Source organism: Panthera tigris, chromosome B1 (genome assembly GCF_018350195.1).
Source record: "Panthera tigris isolate Pti1 chromosome B1, P.tigris_Pti1_mat1.1, whole genome shotgun sequence".
Taxonomy (NCBI): domain Eukaryota; kingdom Metazoa; phylum Chordata; class Mammalia; order Carnivora; family Felidae; genus Panthera; species Panthera tigris.
The window spans coordinates 145,271,225-145,298,244 of NC_056663.1; the positions used below are offsets into that span (position 1 = coordinate 145,271,225).

The window sequence follows — 27,020 nt, forward strand, 5'->3', positions numbered from 1 at the left end:
AAATTTTCACTGTCCCCTCATTTCACAGGCTGGGACACCCAGTGTGTTCCCTGTCCCAGAGTTAATTGAATACAGGGATATCAATTCATCCTATCAAACCTGAGAGACATCTGTGATGCTAAAATAGCAATTGATTCATTTACAAGGAGAATTAAGAAGTAAAGGTACAAGCCTATTTCCTTGTGCTTGCTTTGACCTATCACATTCTCTCCCTCCAGGCAAGCTGCATAGGAGGTTGCTTGATTAGAATGGACCACAAACACGGAGTCCCTAATGCAATTAAGTGCCTGTCCCCACAATAGCTTCCAGCACTTCTAAGCAGTGTAATAAAGTCCTAAACAGTACTGCATGGGAAGACCTGTTTTGTCTTGAAGATTTCTGCCTTTTTGTCATTTCCACTGGGGATCAATCCTGTTGTCAACTGACACATTCATTAGGAGTGTCAATAAGTTCCTTCTGGTTACAGTTATATTTTTTGGACCTGGGAGCCATTCTCCTTCTTCTGCCTTGATCCATTATGCTTTGAGTTTTTTCTGCCTCCTTTTTGCAAAATTATCTTTTTTCTTTAATCTTAGTTATTGAGAAGCACCTCACTGAATATACCCATGTGCCCCAACTATCCCTTCCAAATGGCAGTATAGTATTCCATTGAGTTTCTCTATCGTTAGCCATTTGCTGTTTTTCCTTCCCCATCCTATCAAATTATAATGCGTGCCATTTTTTTCTTCAGAATTTTTCAAAAGAATAAATTCCTAGGAGTATTAGAAAATCAAAAGGAGAAGACTATGTAACTTTTTATATTATTGCCTAATTACTTCAGAAAATGGTTTGAGCAATTTATCCTGATGCCAGCAAAATACAGCAATTTCAAAATAATCTCACCATTAGTCATTTAAATTTCTCCAAAATTTTAATATGTTAATAGGAATACAACTATAATATGTCACTCTTTGAGGTTGAATTTTTAATTTCTACTGAAACCGGTCACTTTTGCATGTCTCATTATTAATTTTTCCTTGTTAAATTACATTCTTTTTTCATTTTTTTGAGAATTTGATATTTAGGTTTTCACTTTCTATGAACTCTTTATATGATACAGATATTGTTTCCGTCAAAAAAGAGGCTAAACTTTCCTAATTTGTTGTTTTAAAATATCCAGGTATGCTCTTCTATGTTTTATAAACCTTTTCACGTTGTGTCCTGATCACTCATCATAGTTTAATCTTTACTTTTTTGATAAAATCTTCCTCATTCACTTCCCCACTGTTTTGAAATACCTGATTTGTCATATGTTAAATTATTTTTTAATGTTTATTTACTTTTGAGAGAGAGAGACAGACAGGACACGAGTGGGGGAGGAGCAGAGAGAGAGACGGAGACACAGAATCCAAAGCAGACTCCAGGCTCCGAGCCATCGGCAAGCACGGAGCCCTACCCGAGGCTCGACCTCACACTGGAAGATCATGACCTGAGCCGAAGTCGGACGCTCAGCCGACTGAGCCACCCAGGCGCCCTGTGGTATGTTAATATAAATTATTACATATAGCTGGTTTTCCTCTCTAGTATTGCTTAGGAAATTTATCGACCATCCTTAGTAAGGAATAAATTCCTGCCGCTCTGGTTGTGCCATATGCTATGTAGAGTTGTCCCTGAAAGAAGCAGCTCCATTGCAAATCAATGCCAAAAAATCAAAACTTTCTCTGTGAATTTTGATTGAAGCTCATATTAAAAACTGCTATCTGTTCTCTTTGTTCATTATGTTTTAATATGTAGGACCTGTCTCTCACAACTGAAGGAACACAGGCCTGGATTTCAGTTGTTTCAGAGAATTATTGCCTATCTTTTTGAAGTGTTCTCCACAAAACTCTCAAAAGTGATTTATTTCGATTGAGACTTCCTGGGTTTCTTTTTTTGAATGCATATCATATCACAACATATTATATCACATTATATTATATATTACATAATATGTTTAGTCACTTAAATTCTTTTGCATTTTGGCTTTCATCTCAGTATTATAAGATGGAAACTTAAAACCAATAATTATATGTTAAAATATGCTAAAGATAATATTCCTCAAAGTACAGTAAATTCTCTGTGTTATTTATATCACCTAATCAACACTACAGATTTTTAAAAAATGGATGGAAGGAGGGAAGAAAAGAGGGAGCAAGAGAGAATGAAAATAGAATTTATAATTATAGTCGTATAACTTTTTGCAGCATATAAATGAAACATAAATTATATTTCACATATTATTTGTAAATGACTGCTGTTTGCACTTCTAAGACGCAAAGCTCTCTGCCATTTCTGATAATAAATATCACACTTAGACACCCTGCAAGTGTAAGGTATTATTTTGTGTATCTCCCCTTTGTATTCCCAAATTCTAAAAACAGGAATGTATAGGTTTAGATATATATTGCCCAGGGCAACAAAAAGGGCCTTTCAGGTATGCAAAGACAAGTCTTTTCCTGTTAGCCTGGTCTTGTCTGTTTCACTAAAACTCATGTCTATATCTCTAGATTGCCACAATGTTCATCAGCAGTAACACAGTAGTGTATAGGGAAACAGAAAGTGAAAAAAATTTAGAAGAGCAGAAGACTCTGGATTATTGGTTCTGAAATAATTAAGACACCTAAAATATTATTATAATAGGGAGATTTGGTTACAATGTCTCACTCTTAGTGTAATATGTGTAAAAAAGGGGGTTGGGGGTAGGAACAGGGTGGAGAAAGCAGTGGAATGTTGTGATTCTTACACTACCCCTGGGTAAGCCCCAAAACCATGTTTAAAGTTCCTGGTATTCACCTAATGTAGTCAGATTACTTTGGAGGACAATGATTTTTAAGTCTTTACCACCCTCAACAAACATACTTGAAGGTGGAATTTCACACTTAGAGATTACAGCAAAGTTTTCCAGTTAAGACACTTGGGCCAATACGTGGCTTTGTTTGCAAGAGAAAAAAAAAAAAAAGTATTATTTACCTTATGAACATGGAACCAACAGAAAGTATTAAAAGTTATCGAGAGGGGGGCACCTGGGTGGCTCATTCAGTTAAGCATCTGACTTTTGATTTCAGCTCAAGTCATAATCTCACAGTTCGTGGGTTTGAGCCCCTCAATAGGCTCTGCACTGACAGTGTGGAACCTTCTTGGGATTCTCTCTGTCTCTGTCTCTCTCTCTCATTCCCTCTGTCTCTTTGCCCCTCCCCACATGCATGTACATGCACTCTCTACCTCTGTCTGTCAAAATAAATAAATAAACTTGAAAGAAAAGTTATAGATAGTTACAGCGGATTTTATTATTTTGGATTTAATATGCATCCTAAAACCCTAATTGAAAAAAATGTTTTAATAAGAGAAATCTGTCAAAAACATATACATATAAAGAGCTTTGGTAACAGCATGTAACTTGAATTCTCAAGGGATATGACTTGCCCCTAAACACCCTGTAGGAAGTGATTTTTCTAATCTGTTCCTGTTTTTAAAATATAAGATATTAATAGTCACACCATAAACTATCTGAAAAAGATACTTTATTAAATGTATATGACCTTCAGTTAAAGGAAACAAAATGTCAGCCTTTAGATTTTATGCACTATTGCATAATTTTCCCATTAATATTTTCATCCTGCCTTTTTCTAAATGTTCTAACTTCAAGTTGAAGGTTGAGTTAGAAGGCACAGAGTAGAAGTTGCACAAACTGTTGCCAACCTAATCTTTTAAAAAGTGTTTTCAACAATGAATCTCTATTCCCAACCACCTCTCATCTAAACTACTTCTCAGGATCCTAGAGTTTCCAAAATCTGGACCTAACTTTTTTACTTTATTTCCAATAATCCTCAGTGCTCTTCTTTTCTTCCAGTTGGGCCTATTAAATTCATTCATTCAATAAATATTTGTTGAGCATTTATCATGTGGCAGGCATCAAACCATAATGTAGTGGTAGCATGGACTCCAGAATCAAACCACATTAAAATACAAACTAAAATGCCACCTACTATGAGATTCTTTAACCTCCATTTGCCTCTGTTTCCTTATCTGTCAAAAAAGGGTATTATAGTATCATAAGTTTTTTGTAAAGATTAAAGGATATAATACATGCCAAGTACATAGAACAGTTCTTGGCACATAGTAAGCCCTCAATAGACATTAGGTGTTAGGGGCACCTGGGTGGCTCAATCAGTTGAGTGTCCAACTTCAGCTCAGGTCATGATCTCATGGTTCATGAGTTTGAGCCCCACGTCAGGCTCTTTGTTGATAGCTCAGAGCCAGGAGCCTGCTTAGGATTCTGTCTCCCTTTCTCTCTGCCCCTCCCCCTGCTCTCACACACACATTCTCTCTCTCTCTCTCTCTCTCTCTCTCTCTCACTCTCTCTCTCTCTCTCTCTCTCTCTCAAAAATAAATATTTTAAAAAATTAGAAAAAAACATTAGGTGTTATTAGAGAGTGCATAGTATTTAAGAAAAACAAAAAATTACAGCAAAATTGAGTAATTGCTATTCCAGGGGAAGTACAGGGTGTTATGGCAGGGCCAAACACAAAGCAACTACATTGTCAGGAAAGGTTTCCCAGAAGAAGTGACATTGAACGTGAGTCCTGAAATATAAGTTGGAGTAAGCATAAAGGAGTGGTCTAGGCAAGGAGAGCTATACATGGAAAGGCCCAGGAGCACATTAACATGGTACTTTAGAGACACTGAGCGAGATTCAGTTGGGGGGTAGGGTGGCAGGATCCAGGTCCAGAGTCTTAAAGACAATTTCAACTTTAGACCAAGAATAATGAGAAGCAATTTGGGGGACTTTAGGAAGAAAGGCAATGTGACCATATTTGGGTCTGAAAATAAATAGCTGCAGCCTGGAGAATAGATTGGAGGAAAAAAGGGAGAACAGGATCAAAGACTAGATAAAAAGCATAGTCCTTGCAAAGTCTTTCTTTACTGCTTGAGCTCTCATTGATCACCACTGATCACTTTCTTTCTTCTAAACTCCAATAGCACTTTTTTTTTTTTTTTTTACTGTGGCAGTATGCCTTTAATCCATAGGCTTATCACAGTGTTAATATCCGAGAGGAGACAGAATGAGAGAAGAAATAGTCATCTGCCTTTCCAACAAGCACAGCTCCAAGAAAGACTCACAACTGTACAGGTGTTGTAGGTCAGATTCCTAGAAAGTAGTCCCTGAGATTGAGTTTAGTGTATGGGGGGGGTATTCATGGAACAAAGGTATACCCATGGGATCGACATTTATGGAAGAAAGGAAAAGGAAGCAGGAGTGAGGAGAGGAAGAAGTCAAGCGACAGCCTCAACCAACCCCTTTGGAACCTTTGGAGCTAGAATGGCCTTTCAGATGGCAAGGGCTTTATACTCCACATCAATCAACTATTGGCTATAGGACTTCTTGTGTGATTCTCTGTAACTGAGGCAATCTCTGAAAGCTATTTATAGATAGTCCCTTCAGCCGCTGAGGCTCAGTCCTTCACTAAAAAGGGATTCAGGTGGTGTATCAGAGTGTCACCACATTGGGATAAGATAGCCCGAACTCCTTATTCAAAAAACCTGACCATCAGGTCAGCCCATCAAAATCTTCATCACACTTTACACATGGCCATCTTATCATACCGCCTAGTAGCCATGACCTCCTTCTCAGAATAAAGATGAATTTCCAGTGTAGAGAGACAAGTGAAGAGGACTAAGGGAGGAAAAAGAAGAAGCTGTGTTTGTACTGAGCTCCAAATTTAGCTAGAATATTTTGGGAAAATATGTCCAGGTATATACATCAGATAGGCAATTGCTGTTGGAGGGCTATTGTCATCAACTAGCTAGAGGTACACAATGCTGTGAACTCCTGGAGTACTTAGATACTGAACTTCAACTAAACTGAATATAGCATTCCCCCAGGCTATGCATGGGACAACTATTTTACTACCCAATGCTCTCATTCTTGAGGAGATAGATAGATAATTGGTAGATAGATAGATAGCTATACAGATACACACACACACACACACACACACACACACACTTGACCTATTAAATGGTGTTCTCAAAATAGGAAGCAGATATTAACTGTGAATAAAGAGTTGACTGCGTGATCCAGTTTGCATCTGTGGCTCAAATTCAAAAGTGAAAAAGGAATATAATCCACTCTTAGAAGATGTCTATGTCCCTTAGAATACCATAAATTAAATATCTGTGACGATCTCTCAACTTTCTTTGATTCTTTTGCTGGGGCCCTTGTACTCTTGAAGAGAAGAGTGAGAAACCCCAATTCTTTTTTTTTTTTTTTTAGAGATAGAGAGCATAACTGGGGGAGAGAGGCAGAACAGAAGGGTGGGGAAGAGAGAGAGAGAGAGGGAGAGGAAGAATCTCAAGTAGGCTCCGTGTCACCATGGATCCCAAAGCAGGGACTCAATCCCACACTTTCCCATTGTCCCACTTTTCCATTGAAAGTACTGACAATCCTGGGATCATGACCTGACCAAAATCAAGAGTAGGACGCTCAACCGACTGAGCCACCCAGGCACCCCAAGAAACCCCAATGTCTTCCAGAAACTATTGCAACAGTAAATCTGTGCTGGTATGAGAATGTCCATCCCCAAGACCTTAGGCCAATTCAGAGGGAATGTGCAATCTAATCCACATTCGAGAGAACATTATCAGGAAAATGGTCTTCCAGACCCACCTGGAGCAGTTTAAGTATTTGGTAATACTCTTTAGCCATTGGGACACTTAGGTAGCTTTTTGATTCCCCATGATCCAGATATGTCAAAAAATGTAGCCTTGTATGACTGCCTTGGTTTTGTGGCCCTAGCACTACTATACCATCTCATCTCTGAGGAAACTCCAATAAATGTATCTTTGAGAACTTTGGGTTTGAATGTCTGTGATAGATTTTGTTGCATGAATTTAGCTAATGCTGAAAACTACATTTCCCAAAATTCTTTTCCCTGTATAGTACAAAGTTAGAGTTGACCAAAAGAGGAACTACATGAGAAGTTTGGAAGGCAAAAATGAAACAGAAGTCATTACCTTTAGAAGGTCATTGCAGTCAGACATGGTGACAAAAAAAAAGACACAGAGTATTAGTAGGTGCTAGCTTTTCCTCCCCTGCATTTGACTCCTTCCCACCTGCTTTTTCTGCTGGCCAACTGTGACTCCATGCCCTCTACCAGGTCCTTGACTGTAGATCCATGGAGGCAATACCTAAATGAAGGCAATAACTTCCTAGAAGCTGCAATTTCCATAGATCTTACCTTCACTTTGGCATCCTGAAGGACTTGGCTTCTTGATTTTCCCTGCAGGCTTCAACTTGTCCACCAGACGGGTATTGTACTGGTGTGATGAAAGTACTGACTGGTGATGATCTTTCTGAGTTTCTAACTCCTTTCTTCCAGACTTTCATTTCCAAAGCTCCTTTCACGTTTAACAAATCCCGTACTTTTATAAATTATATAGTGGCTTTATTATCCTGAAAGAAGCTTGAATGATATCTTTTCCAGCCAAGTACGTTAGAGAAATTGGATAAGATATTAGGGTCTACAAATGATAATTATCTTTCAAGAGTGGAACAGCTTCTTCACCTCAATCTCACCCATACCCTGCCTTGCATCTCCTTCTCACATCATAAAGAGAGCCCTCCATCATCTCCATAGAGGAATCACCTCTATAAGGGTCCCTCAGATTGAGGTGTACTCTGCCTGTGCACGTATTTCTAGAGAAAGCTATTGATGGCAATAACTAATTACACAATATACAAGACTGCATATATTTCCTATAAACATTGCCTCTAAGGTCTGGATACATTTACCTGAGAGGTCTTAAAACTCTTCTGTGACCTGATGTCCTTAACAAGGAATAGCACAAATGACAAGAGAGCTAAGCATACATCAGGTGCAGTGTATTATATTCTTCTTAGAAAGTTCAACTCCAGGGGTGCCTGGGTGGCTCAGTTGGTTGAGCGAACAACTTCGGCTCAGGTCATGATCTCGCGGTCCGTGAGTTCGAGCCCCGTGTCGGGCTCTGTGCTGACAGCTCAGAGCCTGGAGCCTGTTTCAGATTCTGTGTCTCCCTCTCTCTGACCCTCCCCTGTTCATGCTCTGTCTCAAAATAAATAAACGTTAAAAAAATTTTAAAAAAAAGAAAAAAAAAGAAAGTTCAACTCCATATCATATATAGCAGGTTCATATAAGGCAAGAGAAATCTATAAAATTATTGATGTACAAGGTTATTCATGCCTGAGGGTCTTTGTTCAAAGACTGACATGGCCCTACAACCACAGCTAGAAGTGAAAAACTTCATCAGTGGGTGAGAAGAGGCAAACGCTTGAACCAAGAAGCATCTGAAGGAGCTCCAGAACTACTAGAAACAGCCCTGAAGAATCAAGGTGTTGCTTGCACTAATATGAGGCCCAGACAATGTAACCTGGTTAGATCCATTCAAGATCCTGAATATGACCCATGAGGATGTCTGGTAATCCTTTTTCTGACAGAACTTTCTGATGCAAACCACTATTTATAAGGTTTGCATCTAGAAGCAAAGAAGGTTCAGGATGCCCTGGGAAAAACTATACCCTAATCCCTCAGAGTTCATTAAAAAGGGTTTGACCTAGCCCTTCCCCTTCATATAGTTTTAGCACAATTCTCAGTGCTTCCACCACAATGGGGCACAAAGTATTCGTTACATTGGATCATATTCTGCTTCAGAGCCTGCTGCCTTGCCGATTAAAAAGGTGTTTCCTCTCGGGGCACCTGGCTGGCTCAGGCAGTTAAGTGTCCGACTGTTGATTTTGGCTCAGGTCATGATCTTGAAATTAGTGAGGTTGAGCCCGCATCTGACTCTGCACTGATGCTTGGGATTCTCTCTTTCTCTCTTTCTGTCCTTCCCCTCCTCTCAAAAGTAAATAAATAAACTTTAAAGAAAAGGTGTTTCCTTTCTATAAACGACCTGGCAATATACAGTGAGACCATATACAGTGACTAGCCTTGTATTTCTAGAATACTTCCCTCAAATTCTTCAATGTCTTAGTTCATCCGTTCCTACTCACTATCCACACAGATGGAGGTTAAAAAGAGTGACCAACCAGACACAGAAAGAAATGTCCATGGCTACATATCAAATAATTAATATGACTACATCATCCATCTTAAAACAGAGAAATTGGCCTTTCACAATTTGTATATATACCCTCTTCAATAAATATGTATTTCATGTCTACTGTTTTCCTTTATACCTAGCATCACCATAACTTTTGGCTCGGTCAATTCCTGGAAGAAATCCAAAAGAACCCAAAGGAGTCATGGACATCTCCTGATGCAAGGCTTCTGTGGTTTTCATATCCACTATTACTTAGGCCGCATAGCACGCGAGTCTTCAGTTTCTGCAACCAGCATTGTCCTGACTTCCGACGGATTGCCAATTTCTATGTCTATGACCACCTAAGTCAAATCCTCCAGCTACTTCCCATAGTCTGTCCCCCTCAAAGAATTTCACCAGACCTTTCACCCAGGCTTCCATTATATGGCAAATGGAATTGCTCCATTCATCCTTTACTTTACCATCATCATCATAACACCTTCCATCTCCTTCTTCAGATAAGTTCCTGCCCTTTAACTGAAATCTTGAAGATATCAATTTCCCTAGGCCCTTCTCAAGTGCATGTTTTTGGCAGGTAAATGAGAGAGTTTTTGCCTAATGACTCTATTCTGGTAAAATAGGAGATAAGATCATCTTCTAAAAGGGAAGGGAGGGGAAAGATTGGAGGAAAATGTCATCCTTCATCCTCAATTCATCAGGAAGTCCTATTTGCTCTGATTTTAAAATATACCTTGAATCTAACCACTTTTAGTTATCTCCACTACTAACATATTAGTGTAAGCCAGCATTATGTCTTGCCTGAATCTACTAAATAAGCATTCTGACTGCATCTTTTGGTCTCTTCCACATAAGCAACTAGGATGACCTTTTCAAAACATGTATCACAGCACTTTCTTGCTTAATACACTTCAGTGGCATCCCATCTTTCTTTAGGTAAAGACAGAAGCTTTACAATGGCCCTCTGTGATTGGCCTTTACCTGTTTCTTAGGCTTATATGGCAATATGCTGTTCATAGCTTTCTGACACAATGGCAGTAATAGCCATCTTTCAACTACTTGAAGCCACAATAATTCCTTTTATCAGAAGGAATTAGGATAGATGTACTTTATCCCTCCTTTACCTAGTTATCTATTTCCCTTTACCATGTCAGATCAACAATAATTTCTCAAGAAAGAACTATTGTACTCTTATAGTACCATGTACTTCTTCCCTATAGTAATTACCATAGTTTCAGTTTTCCCTTAATTATGTTTTCCATTAATTATTTTAATTAATTATTGATTATTTTCCATTAATTATTATCTTATTTACATTTGATTACATCAATAGTTACATTATTATATCATATTTATTGATAATCTATAAGATAATTTGTGGATTCTTGTATAATGTCTTTCCCCCACTTAGCTTGTAAGCTGAGTAACAGTCGTACCATGATTATTTTTGCTCACCGTTGTATTCCCAAGTTCTAATCCAGAGCCTAATACATATATGGTAGGTACTCAATAAGTACCTGTTAAACAAATGAAAGCTTAAATTGACAATCTTGAACACTAAGAAAGACAATACAAAGAGCAGACTCTGTGGCTCTTCATAAGAGATATGTACCACCCTTCACTACTTTCTAGATTTCTGACCATAAAGTAGGGGCCTTCTACTTCCAGTTTTACCATTCTTGCATCCAAAATTCATTTTCACTAATCTCTGTACACTTGACATTAAAACTCCACTCTGAACCCAATGCTTTGCAACTTACCCAACTGCCAGAGACAATGAGCCAAAACACACAGGAGGGAATGATTTGGACTTTGCCATTATTATAGCCAGCCCTGGCACTGCATCCAATGGAGACAGTACTTAGTAAAGAAAAACACATATGAACAACCACTGACGCGAATCTCTTATGTAAGGTCCAGTGGTTTTTGTTGAGGCACCACTCCATGGCCAGAAATGGCGGTTATGTTGCCTACAGAAACAGGGGTTGAGTCCCTATAGAATAATGAAAGTGAAGTCATTTGAAGTGGGCATGATCATTAGAACATACTTTTGAGAGCAAGCCAAGAATCAGAAAGAGGAAACCAAATACCAAAGTCTAGTTCAAAGGACAGAAGCAGAACTGTAATCTGGGAATGGAGCCACAGTAAGAGGCTAGATGGACTATGGAATGAATGGGTGCAGATCAGGAAGCAGGGAGTTGTGTACAAAATAATCATAGTGAACAGATCAGAATAGACAAATACCTGGGGCTATGGCCATAAATGACTGATTTAAGGCACAGAGGTGGAACAGAGCATCCCACCAAAGAGATTTGATAGCTAGGTTTTCTAGGGAAAACCTTGAGAAAGTCTTCTCTTCCTTGAGAAGGAAAGCCTGGGTGTTTATGCAGGGGTCAGAATAAAAATCTCTCCAACCAATTTCCTTTAATTCAGGCCCCTCACATATTCAGCATGTGATCCACACCCAATAACAATTAAGCTTTAGTAAGGGAGGCTTCAGGGAGCTTCAAGTACTATAGCCCTTCTCATATCGGGAGTGCTAAGTCCTCCAGCTTCATTGCCATCTTACTTCTTTCTCCCACTGAATTCTCGTGTTGACTCAAGTTATGACCTATGATTTGTCTTCTAGCTTTTGACCTAACATGTATTCCTTGCATTTGACAACAGATTCAGTTTTATCAACTTTTTTCTTGGGTAATGCTTTATACCTATTCTTTTGCCTCCTTTTTCTTCTAGCTATTTCAGATAATTAACTAATTTACTTAATATTTACTGCCTCTGGAGTCCCTTCTCTAGCTTAAATTTGAATGGCTAATTTCTCTACCTAATCTGCTCTAAACCTTTCCACTCTTAGAGTAGCAAGGGCAGGACTTATTGAATATACAACTTAATATGCATTTAATTATTATCTTATAAATATTTGTCCAATTTCTTGCTGTTTCTTGCATATGAGCCTATTTTACTAAGTAAATCTTAACTTTCTTTAGGAATGAGATTGATTTTATACTACCTCTCTCATACTGATAATACTGAGTACTTCATCGATATATTGAGTTTGAAATAATAACAAATTATAGGTGAGGTATAATGGGTATGGCAATGTTTAACCTCATTCAAAAAGCCTTCCTGAGAAGTTAAGTGCTACCAGATCCCATTCAACACTTCTACAATCAAATTTAATAAAGTATTATAATCTTAATAAGTAAGATATGTATATATATCATATACAAATAATGTATTTGTTTTTAAAGAATGTTTATTTTATCAAACCTTGGAAATTTATCATTGGAAACATGCTCAGAAATTATTTAACATAATTTCCTGATATATTAGAGAGTACCACCTTAATATTGATCTCTAACCTATGAGGACAATGATTAAAACATAACTTACTGAGAGAAGCCAAAGACAGTTTTCCTGAAAAAAAAATGGCGTTCAAGACAAACTGATTTGTAGGTATGAGTGAGCTAGGTGAAGGGGGCACACAAAGCATGGGGTAAAGGCAGGGGGAGGAGAGGCAGAGTGTCCACTGAGTTTGAGTAACTGAAACATAGAGTAAAGGGAGAGTAAGGGCACAAGATACCCTAGAAGTGGCCAAAATTTGAAAACCTTGTCGAGAATTATGGACTTTATCCTAGGAACAGTGAGAAGCCATTGACAGGTTTTATGAGTAGCATAATATAAGAAGATTTGCACTTTTTTTTTTTTAAGTCACTGTGGGGACACCTGGGTGGCTCAGTTGGTTAAGCGTCCAACTTTGGCTCAGGTCATGATCTCACAGTTCATGAGTTTGAGCCCGTTGTCGGGCTCTCTGCTATCAACTTGGAGCCTAGAGTCTGTTTTGAATTCAGTATCTCCTTATCTTTCTGCCCCTCCTCTGCTCACGCTCTCTCTCTCTCTCTCTCTCTCTCTCAAAAATAAATAAACATTAAAAAAATTTTAAAGTCACTGTGGACTTCTGTTTCTAGTCAAGATGAGTAACCAGGTTTACGTTTACCCTTCTGCCTGAAATAAGTAGAAAAAATGGATAACATCTGTAAAATAATGGCTTTGAAGATATTGGCTATCAGTCTATGAAGGACATTTGTCCCCTGTCAAATGAGAACAAATAAGGTAAGCTATACTATCCCCAGCTTACTGCCTAGAGAAAGGTTTCAGGCTGCAGTGCAGGAGAAATAACCCTGAATTGAAGAGAAGGAGCTGGGAGTCTGAGGAAGTCAAGTAGGCTAGAAGTGGCAGGAATAGTACAGGAGAGAAGAGAAAGCATGGAGAAAGAATTCTAGGGATCTCCAGAGAGTGTCTCTTGAATATCCAGTTAAGTATTCATTAGCACATACATGTGAGGAAACTATCTGAAGCTGGGGGAGAACGACCCGAAAAGATTAAAGGAAGAGTATTCATAGCTCAATATGGACTAAGATAGTGCATGTTCCCAACAGCCAGAGTGGAAAGCTTTAGGATACTGAGAAGATTATTGCCCCAGTGATTGGTAAGATTTCATCATAGACTAAATCTTGTCTGGTCCTATCTAACACAGCTTAGCAGCAAAATTTCTTAGAACTAGTAATAATAAGCAAATCTTAAAAGCTGCCAGAGGAAAAAGACATATGATACAAGACCAAAGATAAAGATGAGAGTAAATTTCTTATCAGAAGCAATTCAAGCTAGAAGATAGTGGTACAACATCCTAAAAGTATTGAAAGAAAAAAAATCAACCCAGAATTCTTTACCTTGTGAAAATATTTTTCAAAAACAAAAATGAAATAAGGACTTTTTCAGACATAAAACAAAGCTGAAAGAATTCATCACCAGCAGACCTGCACTGTAAGAAATAGTAAAGAAAGTCCTTCAAGAAAAAGGAAAATAATACCAAATGGAACCTAAATCCACATAAAGGCATGAAGAGCATCAGAAATGGCAACTACATGGGTAAATATAAGGACTTTTTCTTGGAGAGTGATGTTAGCAAGATGATGGAGCAGAAGATACCAGTCTTCATCTCTGTACATAAAACAACAATTAGATAGTGATCCAGGAATGAAAATAGCCCTGGAAGAACTCAGAGTCAAATTAAAAACCTATAGCAACTTAGTGGAGCAAAAAAAAAGGGGGGGGGGGAATAACTGTACAAGAGGATCACTGGTGAGATTGGCACAGCTGAGATATCTGGAGGTGGCTAGGAACAAAACAGAAGGATGGAGGCTATCCGTAGCAATTCTACAGTGGCAGGTGCCACTGTGATCCCTAATGGCCAGCTCTGTGGAGAACCCTGGGAGACTTTGCTGCTGATTATCTCAACAGCCCTTGCAACAGCGGTGGACTCTCTGCAGCTTTCATAGCGGAGGACCCTCTAGTGTTCATCAGCAGACTTCAATGTCCTGGTCCACATGGAACACCCAAATCTTTTCCGTTGTAGTGACCAACAGCCATAGCAGCCAGGGAGAACCCCAGAAAGAGAGATGCTGCTCTACCTCCCTCCCACAAAGAAACTGCTGTTGTAATTCCCCAGAACTGGGGCTGCCATCTTCCCTCCAACCTTGCACTTGCCCTGTACCCAACATTGGAGCATCTAAATATATAAAGCAAATATTAATAGATATGAAGGGAAATAGACTACAATGCAAAACAGTAGTGGACTCAATCCCCCATTTTCAACAATGGATGGACCATTTTGACGGAAAATCAACAAAGAGACATTAGACTTGAGCTACACTTCAGAATAGGGCTAACAGACATACAGAACATTGTATGCAATAGCAGCAGAATACACACTTTTATCAAGCACACATGTAACATTCTCCAGGCCACAATTCTTAAGCCACAAAACAAGTCTCAACAAACTTAAGAAGACTTAAATAATACCAAGCCTCTTTTTTTACCACAATGTTATGAAACAAGAAATCAGTAACAGGAGAAAACTGGAAAATTAACAAATGTGGAAAGTATATCTACTCCTGAACAATCAATAGTTCAAAAATTAAATCAAAAGAGAAATTTAAAAATGTCTTAAAACAAGTGAAAATGGAAATACAGCATAGCAAAACTTTTGGTATGTAGCTAAAACACTTGTAAGAGGGAAGTTTATAATGATAAATGTCTACATTAAGATGAAGAAGAAAGATCACTAATAATCTAACTCAAGAAACTAGAAAAATAAGAACTAAGCCCAAAGTTAGCCAAAAGAAGGAAATAACAAAAATCAGAGCAGAAATAAAATACAGACCAGTAAAACAATACAAAATATCAACAAAAAAGTAAGAGCTGGTTTTTGAAAAGATGAACAAAATTGACAATCCTCTACCTAGACTAAGATAAAGAGAGAAGACTCAAATAAGTAAAATAATATGTGAAAGAGGAGACATTACAACTAATAACCCAGAAATACTAAGAATCATCATAAGAAATGATTATTAATATTTATATACCATTAATAGTTAATAATTACATACCCACAAATTGGGTAACCTAGAAGTAATGGATAAATTCCTAGAAGCAAACAATCTATGAAGCCTGATTCATGAAGAAATAGAAAATCTTAACAGACAAATTACTAGCAAGGAGATTGAATGAATAATCAAAAATTACCCAGCAAAGAAAAGTCAGGGACCAGATGGTTTCACTGGTGAATTCTACGAAACTTGAAGGGGAGGTGACACAAACTTATTTTACAAGGTCAACATTACTGATACCAGAGCCAGATAAAAACACTACAAGAAAAGAAAACTAAAGGTCAATATCCCTGTTGAATATAGATACAAAAATTCTCAACAAAATGCTAGAAAATGAATTCAACAAAATATTAGAGGATTATACACCATGATCAAGTGAGATTAGGTATAGAATGAACATTCCAAACATAATAAAAGTCATATATGATAAGCCCACAACTAACATCATACTCACAGGTGAAAAGATGAAATCCTTTCCTCTAAGATCAGGAACCCAGAAATAAACCCACACATAATATGGTCAACTAATCTTCTTCAGAGTCACCAAGAATACACAATAGGGAAAGGACAGTCTCTTCAATAAATGGAGTTGGGAAAACCGGGTATCTACATTCAAACAATAAAATTGAACCCTTACACTGTACAAAACAAAACAAAACTCGGGGGCACCTGGGTGACTCTGTCAGTTAAGCATCTGACTCTTAATCTTGCTCAGGTCAGGTTCTTACAGTTCATGTGTTCAAGCTCCACATTGGGCTCTGTGCTGACAGCACAAAGGTTGCTTGGGATTCTCTCTCTCCCTCTCTCTCTGCTCCTCCCTCACTTGGGTGCACATTCTTTCTCTCTCTCAAAATAAATAAATAAACTTAAAAAAAAACTCAAAATGTATTAAAGACTTTAATGTAAGATCTGAAACTGTGAAATTTTAAAATAAAAGTAAGACAAAGCTCCTTGACATTGGTGTTGGCTATTTTTTTAATTTGACACCAAAAATAAGGGCAACAGAAGCAAAAATAAACAAATAAATAAACAAATAAACAAACTTAAAATTTTCTTTACAACAAAGAAAATAAACAAAATAAAAAGGCAACCTATGGATTGGGAGAAAATATTTGCAAAGCATACATCTGATAAGAGGTTAATATTTAAAATATTTAAGGAACTCACATAACTTGATAACAAAAAACCCAAATAACCCAATTAAAAAATGGGCAAAGGACCTGAACATTTTTCCAAAAGGAAATAAATATATAAATGGCCAACAGGTATATATGAAAGTGCTCATTATTATCAGTCACTGGGGAAATGGAAATCAAACTCACAATGATCATCTCATACTTGTTAGGATGGCTATTATGAAAAAGTAGAAAGATGCTTAATTTTCGAGAGGATGTGGCAAAAAAAGAATCCTTGTATACTGTTGGTCAGAATGTAAATTGATACAGCCATTATCAAAAACAGTATGGAGATTCCATAAAAATAGAACTACTATATGATCTAGCAATCCCACTTCTGGTTATACATTGAAATAAAATCACTATCTTGGAGATATTTGCACTCCCGTATGTATTGCAACATTAATCACCACAATCAAGGTATGGAAATAGCCTATGTGACTACCATGCACATGCACACACATACACACACACACACACACACACACACACACCACATACACAATGGAATATTATTTAGCCTTAAAAAAGAAGGAAATCCTGCATTGCAACATGGATGAAGCTGGAGGACATGATGCTAAATGAAATAAGCCAAACACAGAAAGACAAATACTGTATGATTTCATTTATATAAGGAATCTGGGGAAAAAAATGTGAATTCATAATAATAGAGAGTAGAATAGTGGTTACCAGAGGCTAGGGGTTGAGGGAAAAATGGAGATGTTTGTCAGAGGGTACAAACTTTCAGTTATAAGATGAATAAATTTTGGAGACCTAATGTTTAGCATGGTGACTAGAGCTAATAATAATGTATTACAACACTTGAAATTTGCTAATAGAGGAGTTCTTTTTTTAATTTTTTTTAACATTTATTCATTTTTGAGAGATGGAGAGAGACAGAGCATGAGTGGGGGAGGATCGGAGAGAGAGGGAGACACAGAATTGGAAGCAGGGTCCAGGCTCTGTGCTGTCAGCATAGCTTCAGGGCTCGAAGCCATGGACCACGAGATCACGACCTGAGCAGAAGTCGCACACTCAACCGACTGAGCCACCCAGATGCCCCATAATAGAGTAGTTCTTAAGTGTTCTCACCACACACAAAAAGATAATTATGTGAAGTAATGAATATGTTAATTAGCTTGATTGTGGTAATTATCTTACAATGTAAATGTATCAAAACATATTGTCTCTTTTCCTTCTTGGCTGCTTGAAACTCTGCCACCATCAGGAACAGCACAGTAACCCTTCCAACCAGGAAGTTTATGACCACCAGCTGATTACTTCAGTGGAAAAAAATGGTCATTGATGTTCTTCACTACGGAAAGGCAACTGTCAAGTACCTAAGACAGAACTTCTGGAAAAACTAGCCAAAATGTACAAGACCATAGCAGATATCATCTATGTATTTGGATTCAGAGCCCATTTTGGTGGTGGCAAGACAACTGGCTTTGGCATGATTTAAGATTCCATGAATTATATAAAGAAAAATGAACTCAAACGTAGACTTGCAAAACACGGCCTTATGAGAAGGAAAAATACCTCAAGAAAACAGCAAAAGGAACACAAGAACAGAATGAGGAAAGTCAGGTAGACTGCAAAGCCAATGTTGGTGCTGGCAAAAAGTGAGCTGAAGACTGGAAAACAGGAGTAAAGATTCTGCAGTAGCTTTATCTGTGGTGACTGTGCAGATTTTTTTAAAAACATTTTTTTTAATGTTTATTTCTGAGACAGAGAGAGAGCATGAGTCAGGGAGGGGCGAAGAGAGAGGGAGACACAGAATCAGAAGCAGGCTCCAGGCTCTGAGCTGTCAGCACAGAGCCTGACGCAGGGCTCGAACTCACAGACTGCGAGATCATGACCTGAGCTGAAGTCGGACGCTCAACTGACTGAGCCACCCAGGCGCCCCAGACTGAGCAGATTTTTTATGAGAGGATTAATAAACTGAGAACTTAAAAAAAAATACATTGTACACCTTAAATATATTACATTTTTGTCAATCATATATCAATAAAGATGGAAAAATGAAACTAAAAGACTTTTTCTTATTTAAATATCTTCAAAATATAACTGACTCCTTAAAGAAACACACAAAAAAATAACATATTGTGGGATTTGTAAAATATGTGGAAGTAAAAATATAAGGTGAAAATAGTAAGAAGGCTCGGAAGGGAAAATAGAATTATACTGTTGCAAAGTTTTTACACTACACATTAAGTAGTATACAATATTATTTGAAGGTAGAATGTGATAAGTTAAAGGTGTGTAATATAAACCTTAAATAGACAACTAAAACTCTGTATCTCTTTATTGTGAATAATAAGCAGTTCTAGCTAATAAGCCAACGAAGGTAATGAAATGGAGTAAAAATAACACAATTGTTCTAAAAGAAAGCAGAAAAATAAGAAAATGGAAATAAAGATGGGACAAATAGAAAAAAATAGTAAGATAATATCAATCCAAAAATGTCAATAATCACATTGTATGTAAATGACCTAAACACTCTCATTTAAAAATGATTGTAAAAGTTTATAAAACACAAGACCCAACCATGTTAATGTATAGGTTAAAAGTAAAACGATGGAAAACAACAACAACAACAACAACAACACCATGCTAACACTAACCAAAAGAAAGCTGGGGTGGTCATATAAATACAAGACAAAATAGACTTCAGAACAAATAATATTACCAGAGTTAAAGAATGACATAAAATCGACAAATTCCTTGAAATATACAAACTACACACAACTCATTCAAGAAGAAATAAACTAAATAATTCTGTAGCTATTAAAGAAATAGAATTTCTAGTTAAAAACCTTCTCACAAAGAAAATGCTAAGCCCATATAGCTTCATTGGCAAATTCTACCACACATATAAGCAAGAAATAATACCAATTCCACACAAACTCTTTCAGAAAATTGATGAGGAGGAAATACTTCCTGAATCATGCTATGAGGACCATATTACTTATATCAAAACCAGAAAATGACATTATAGAAAAAGAAAACCTCAGACTAATAGATCTCATGAGTATATGTGCAAAACATCTTAACAAAATGCTATCAAATCAAATACAATAAGGTGGCTCAGTTGGTTAAGCGTCCCACCCTTTGTTTTGGCTCAGGCTCAGGCCATGATTTCACAGTTATCTAGTTGGGGCCTACTCAGGCTCAGTGCTGACAAGGTGGAGCCTGCTTGAGCCTGCTTGGGATTCTCTCTCTGCCCCTCTCCTGCTGGTGTGCACATGTGTGCTCTCTCTCTTTCTCTCTCAAAATAAATAAATAAACTTTAAAAAAATAAAATACAATAATATACAAAATGGATAATACATTATGACCAAGTAGAGTTTATCCCAGGAATGTAAAGTTATTTTAATATTCAAAATCAATTAATGCATTTTAATAACAAATTGCAAGAAAAAAAACACATGATCATCTCAATAAACAAAGAAAAAGCATTTGAGAAATACAAAATCCGGGCTTAATAAAAAGTCTCTTGAAACTAAGAACACAAAGGAACTTCCTCAACCTGATAAACCATATACATGAAAACCCTACAGTTAACATTATACTTACAGTGAAAAACTGAATGTTTTCTTCTGAAAATCAGAAGCAAGAAAAGGATGTCTATCATACCACTTCTAATCAATTTTGCACTGCTGGTTCTAGCCAGTGACAACAGGCAAAAGGAAAAAGAAAAGAAGGAGAAGAAGGAAAGAAGGAAGGAAAGAACATAGGAAGGAAGGAAGGAAGGAAGGAAGGAAGGAAGGAAGGAAGGAAGGGAGGAAGGGAGGAAGGGATTAAAACATCTATATATCCATAGTGGAAAAGAAGTATAACTCCCTTTATTCACAGACAACACAATTTCTGTGAAGACGTCCCATGAAGTATACAAATAAGTAAGTAGAAGTAGTATGGGAGTTTAGCAAAGTTACCGGATATCAGATTTATATATGAAAATCAATTATATTTCTATATAGAGTACAACATCATTTCATGTGCTTATTTGCCACCCATATCTCTTAGTGAATTGTCTAGTCAAGCATTTTGCCCATCTTTAGATACCATATGACCCAGATATTTGAAAACATTCCTAGTCATATCCTAATCTCAGGAACCTATGGATGTGTAACCTTACATGGCAAAGAAGACTGGGAAGATGTGATTAAGGTTCTTGGGATGTGGAGCCTACATTATCCACATGAGTCCAATGTAATAATCCAAGGGTCCTTAAGAGGCAGAAGAGAAAGAGAGTCAGAGAAGATATGATAATGGAAACAAATGTTGGAGGGATACCCCTTAAAATGAAGAGGCCATAAGCCAAAGAATTCAAGCAACCTCTAGAAGCTGGAAAAACCAAGCAAACAAAATTCCAACAAAGCATTCAGAAAGGATACAATTCTGCCAATATGTTGGCCTTTTAGCTCAGAGAAACCCATTTCAGACTTCTGACCTCCAGAATTACAAGATGATAAATGTGTGTTGTTTTAAGCCACTGGGTTTATGGTAATTTAGCACAATGGCAATAGGAAACAAGTACCTCTGATTTCTGAAAAGATTCTTTTATGGAGTCTTTATTTTTACTTGGATAAATTTATATTCTGTACAAGAATGGAATGAAATTAGTAAGTGGTATATTATTGTATAACATCTAAATCTGATATAACATTCAAGGAATAATAAAATAGAGAAAACATATTTGGTAAGTTTTGTCTTGTAAAATACTGGTCAAAGATACTATGAGTGAAAGCAAAAAAAAAAAAAAAGACAGTAACTGAAAATATTTGGGTTGAAATATTTACATATTTAATAAAACAAAATCTAACTTGAGAATATACTCCATTTGGAATAATTTGCTCTGAGTTTGCCAGGTACTTATATTAACCTATAGAGACAGTATGTTCCCAAATAAAAATACTGAGGTCAACAGAGGACAGTCAGCTGAGAGCATCAACAATTTTAAATTAATTAACTACAGTGTTAAAATATTAAAATACAATGCTAAAGAAGTTTAGATATATTTTTATTAAAAATTACAAACCTAATACCATATTAAAATGTATTCTTCATAGGGGCTAGGGGTGGGGGGAAATGGGGAGATGTTGGTCAAAGGATACAATTTTCCAACTGTAAGTTGAGTAAGTTTTGGTGATCTAAAGTACAGTATTAACAATAATTAACTATATTAATTAACTATAATTAACAATGTAATTATATATTTTCATATAATTAACTATAATTAACAATAATGTATTATATATTTGAAAGTTACTAAGGAGGGTAGATTTTTTTTTTTAATTTTTTTTTAACGTTTATTTATTTTTGAGACAGAGAGACAGAGCATGAATGGGGGAGGGTCAGAGAGAGAGGGAGACACACAATCTGAAACAGGCTCCAGGCTCTGAGCCATCAGCACAGAGCCTGACGCGGGGCTTGAACTCACGAACCGCGAGATCATGACCTGAGCCGAAGTCGGACACTTAACCGACTGAGCCACCCAGGCGCCCCAGATTTTTATTTTTTAAGTTGGCTTCACATCCAGGGCAGAGTCTCTACTCATGACTCTGAGATCAAGACCTGAGCTGCGATGAAAAGTCAGAGATGCTTAACTGACTGAACCACTCATGTGCCCCCAAAGAAAGTAGATTTTAAATGCTATCGCTACAAAAAAAAAAAAAAAGTAATAATGTGAGGTGATAGAGGTTTTAGTTAACTTTATTGTGGTAATCATTTTGCAATACAGTCTTCAACTTATACTTATGATATTATACCTTGACTTTATGATTGTATGAAAGCAATACACATTCGGTAGAGACATGCTTCAAATTTTGAATTTCGATTTCTTTCCCCAGGTTAGTGATATGCAGTACAATACTTTATCGTGATGCTGGCAGTGACAGTGTGCCAAAGATGCTGTGAACCACGTGGTCATGAGGGTAAACAGCCAATAATACACTTACAATCATTCTGTACCAGAACAGCCATTTCTGCTTTCCACTTCTAGTACAGTGTTCAGTAAGTTACATGAGATATTTAACACTTTATTATAAAATAAGCTTTATGTTAGATGATTTTGCCAAACTGCAGGGTCATAGTAAATGTTCTGAACACTTTAATGCACGTGAGGCTAAACAATGGTGTTTGGTTGGTTAGGTGTATTAAATACATTTTCGACTTAGGGTGGATTTATCTGGACACAACCCTATCATAAGTTGAGGAGAATCTGTATATATGTGTATCAAATCATCATGTTTTATACCTTAAACTTAACACAGTGCTATATGTCAATTATATCTCAATGAAGCTGGAAAAAATATATTCTTCAGAGTAAAAAAAAACATGGTATGAGACACAGATATGGTCAATAAACAGATTAAAATGCATGAATGTCTAGAATAATTATTGTTATTTTTAATATACTGATAATCAGTATTAAGCAGCTTGTTTTTAATTTACTGTATCCAGATTTGTTTTGGAAAATAGTTTTTAAACAGTTTATTTTCTACATCGGTCCATCAATATAATAAAACTAATTTGTCAGTTAATACACATTTGAAATTATTATGTAATTTTAACTGTTTAATGATTTATTTCATTCTTAAAAGTATCTAAGTCTGGACAATAAATTATATAGTCCCTCCAGGCATAAGGTCTAATAGTGATTTATGCCATTCTACTGTCACCCCTTTGTTCTCAGACCTATGTGTTCTGTCTTAGACGAAGCCATATTTGAATCTTGTAAGACAGTATTACCCAACTTGTTCCGTGCATCATAAATGAGTTCTTCAATAGACCATTCCACCATTCTATGGTCATTGCTTTCTAGTTCAGTAATCAACAGGTTTATAAACCATTTAAAACTAGTAATCACATAGTTGTTATTCTTTTGTCTTAGTTCATTTATAGTAAAATTAGTTCTTTGGTCAGATTCAGTGTTGTGTGAGGTTCCCTAATGCTGAATAAGGCATTCTGACATTAAAAAAATAATTTTTTTTAATGTTTATTTGTTTTTGAAAGAGAGAGAAACAGTGCGAGCAGGGGAGGAAAGAGAGAGAAGGAGACACAAAATTCAAAGCAGGCTCCAGGCTCTGAGCTGTCCACACAGAGCCCAATGAGATCATGATGACCTGAGCTGAAGTTGGATGCTTAACCAACTGAACCACCCACGCGCCCCTAAAAGATTTTATTTTTAAGTAATCTCTACACCCAATATGGGGGCTTGAATGCATAACTCTGAGATCAAGAGCTGTATGCTCCAACAACTGAGCCAGCCAGGCATCCCCCACTTTCTTTTTGCTTGCACAGTTTCTAAGGAGAAGGTGAACATAATTCTTATCCTTGCTCCCCTATAGGTAAGATACTTATTTCCTTTGCTGCTTTCAAGACTTTTTCTTCATTTTTTATTATTTTTCTTCATTTTACCTATGCCTATGCCCAGGTATAGTTTTTTTGTTTGCTTTTTGTTTTTTTGTTTGCATATATCCTGCTTTGTGTTCTCTGAGCTTCCTGGATCTGTAGCTTGGTGTCTGACATTAATTTGGGGACCTTTCTCAGTCATTATTGCTTCAAATACTACTTATGTCGCTTTTCTCTCTTTTTTCTCCTGGTATTCTTTTGTAATTTTCCCACAGTGCTTGGTTATGCTGTTCTGTTGTGGGTTTTTTTTTGTTTTCTGTTTTTTTTTCAGTCTTTTTTCTCTGTGTTCTTCAGTTTTGGAAGTTTCTATTGTCATTTCCTCAGGCTCAGCAATTCTTTCTTCAGCTGAGTCTGTCCCACTTATGAATCCAATAAAGGCATTCCTCATTTCTTTTTTATTTCTTCTTAGAATTTTCATCTTTCTGCTTATATTATCTATCTGTTGTTGCACATTATCTACTTTTGCTATTAAAGCATTTAGCATATTAATTATGTATTTTTGTTAAAATTCTTGGCCTAATAATTCCAACATTCCTGCTGTATCTGACTCTGGTTTTGCTGATTGGTTCAGTCTCTTCAAACTGCTTTTGGTTTTTAGTACGCCTTGCAGGTTTTCATTGAAAGGTGGACATGATGTACTGGGTAAAAGGAACTATAATAAATAGGCCTTTAGTAATGCAGGATAGGTTGTGGGGGAAGGGATAGTGTTCTATAGTCCTATGATTAGGTCTCAGTCTTTGGTGAGCTTGTGCCACTGTGAATTTCAATAGTGTTTCTTAGCCTCTCCCCTTCTCACTCCACCTCAGGTGGGATATGATGGCTAGAGTAAGCTGGCATTAGGTTAGGCTCTGATAAAACCCCAGAGGGTTGGGGTTTGGTAAAATACTTTCTTCTGAGGACGGGCCTTGTTAGGAAGAACATAATCATATGGAGTATTTTAAAATGGTTACTTTTGAAAGTAATCAGTAATATCAAATTTTCCTCCAGTATTCACTGTGAGGACCTAGTAGGGCTCCTGGAGGTAAAGATCAGCAAAGCATGGGGGCCCTCGATGATTGGATCCCCCTGGAGTTTTACACTCTCAGCCTTGTCCACACTAAGTCTCCAGCAATTTGTTAATTACAGTTCAGGTTTTCCTACCCCAACACTGGTTGCCATGAAGATTTCTGCTCCTGTAAGTTGTGATTCTCTGTCCATCTGTCTGTTTCTCCAATTTATGAGTGGGGGGAGTGATTTGCCCTGTGACCTCACTTCTCTGACAGATGTAAGAAAAGTTGTTGGTTTTTAGTCTGTTCAGCTTTTTACTTGATGTTAGGATGAAGTGGCCACTTTTTTTTTTTTTTTTTTTTTTTTTGGAGTGGCCACTTCTAAACTACTTACATGCTAGACTGGAACCTCTGCCTAATTTTAAAACTTACTGTTACATGTGAAAATATGAAAGATTAGTTATAATTTACCATATTTTCTGAGTTGTTATATGATATAAAATATTTGCTTATTTGAGAATTCAAGGTCATTGGGAGAATCCCTTATATGTCAAAGGTTTATTATAGTATTTCCTGCATATAATGCCTTCAAAAACTATGCACTTTTTAATGAGCGGTACCCAGTGCTCTAAATAGCGCATATCACATAGTAGTTAATAAATATCTGTAGAATAATCAATAAATGAATGAATGAAAAGTTCCTTTGGATACTTTCAGTCTTAATCAGATCAAACTTTCTAATGAGCCCAATTTGTCCTGAGAAAGATATAAGCCAGGAATTGCTCTAACTTTTAACATTTCTGCTAGTTATTAATATACTTGCTTGCTCTAAATCTGAACTCTGAATATGTTTCTTTTCATGTTCAATTTGAAAGTAAAAACTCAGGAACTCATGAATCTCTATGTAGGAGTTGTTTTATGCAATAACTACTTTACATTCTGCAAAAAAACAAGGACAAAAATTACCACACTAACAAACATAAAATGGAGAACAAAAATTAAATGCATGTAGCTTATTTGTTTAATAACCAATAGTTAGTGCACATTATTTAGTTGTAGATTATCCTTGGCATATTTTACATCTTAGACTGGCTTTCTCTTGCTTTCTAGGAATCTTTACGTTTTTCCATTCCTATATTTCCTTCTTTAACCAACCTAGAACTACATACAAAAAGCAATATGATTTTAATTTTAATCTAAATAAACTTTAAGATAGGAGACATTAAAAAAAACTTTTTAATGTTTATTTTTTGAGAGAGAGAGAGGAGCAGAGAGAGAGAGGGAGACAGAGAATCCTATTTAAGCAGGCTTCAGGCTCTGAGCTGTCAGCATAGAGCCTGATGTGGGGCTTGAACCCATGAACCGTGAGATCATGACCTGAGCCAAAGCCAGATGCCTAACCAACTGAGCCACCTAGGCGCCCCTATAGGAGACATAGTTTTAAAAGAAAATCTAATGTAAGATATATATTCATTACCCAATAACATTTAATTAAATATGAATTGTGTAGCAACTGTGTTCTACTAAAGTGACCGGTAGTTAATTACTATTTCTGTAGATTGTCATCCTTCTAGCCCTCAGCTTAGTTATTTCTTACTTGGCTCTGCTTCTGGAGCAGCAGGCTAAGAAAATTATAAGTTCCAAAAAAGAGTGATCAGAGGGTGAAAGAGATCTCAAAATCATGTCATATGAGGAGTAAATGAAAAGAAGGAAAGAGAAAACCAGGGTCATTGGATGGATAGCAATTAAAGGGAGGCAGATTTCATCTCCACATCTGCTTCAGATTTCTTAGCACAGTCCACAAGGCCCTGAATGATTTGGCTTCTGCTAACTTCTCCAGCCTCATCCTGCAAAAATTATTCCATTCACTTTTTGTGTTTCAGCTCTTTTGACACAATTTG

The 27,020-nt window shown here is 36.8% G+C and overlaps 1 pseudogene; it reads left to right on the plus strand.

Annotated features, from left to right (window-relative positions):
• The window catches only part of LOC107180091, a 29,258-nt pseudogene extending 10,915 nt beyond the window's left edge, over positions 1-18,343 (plus strand).
• Positions 18,344-27,020: the final 8,677 nt, after the last annotated feature.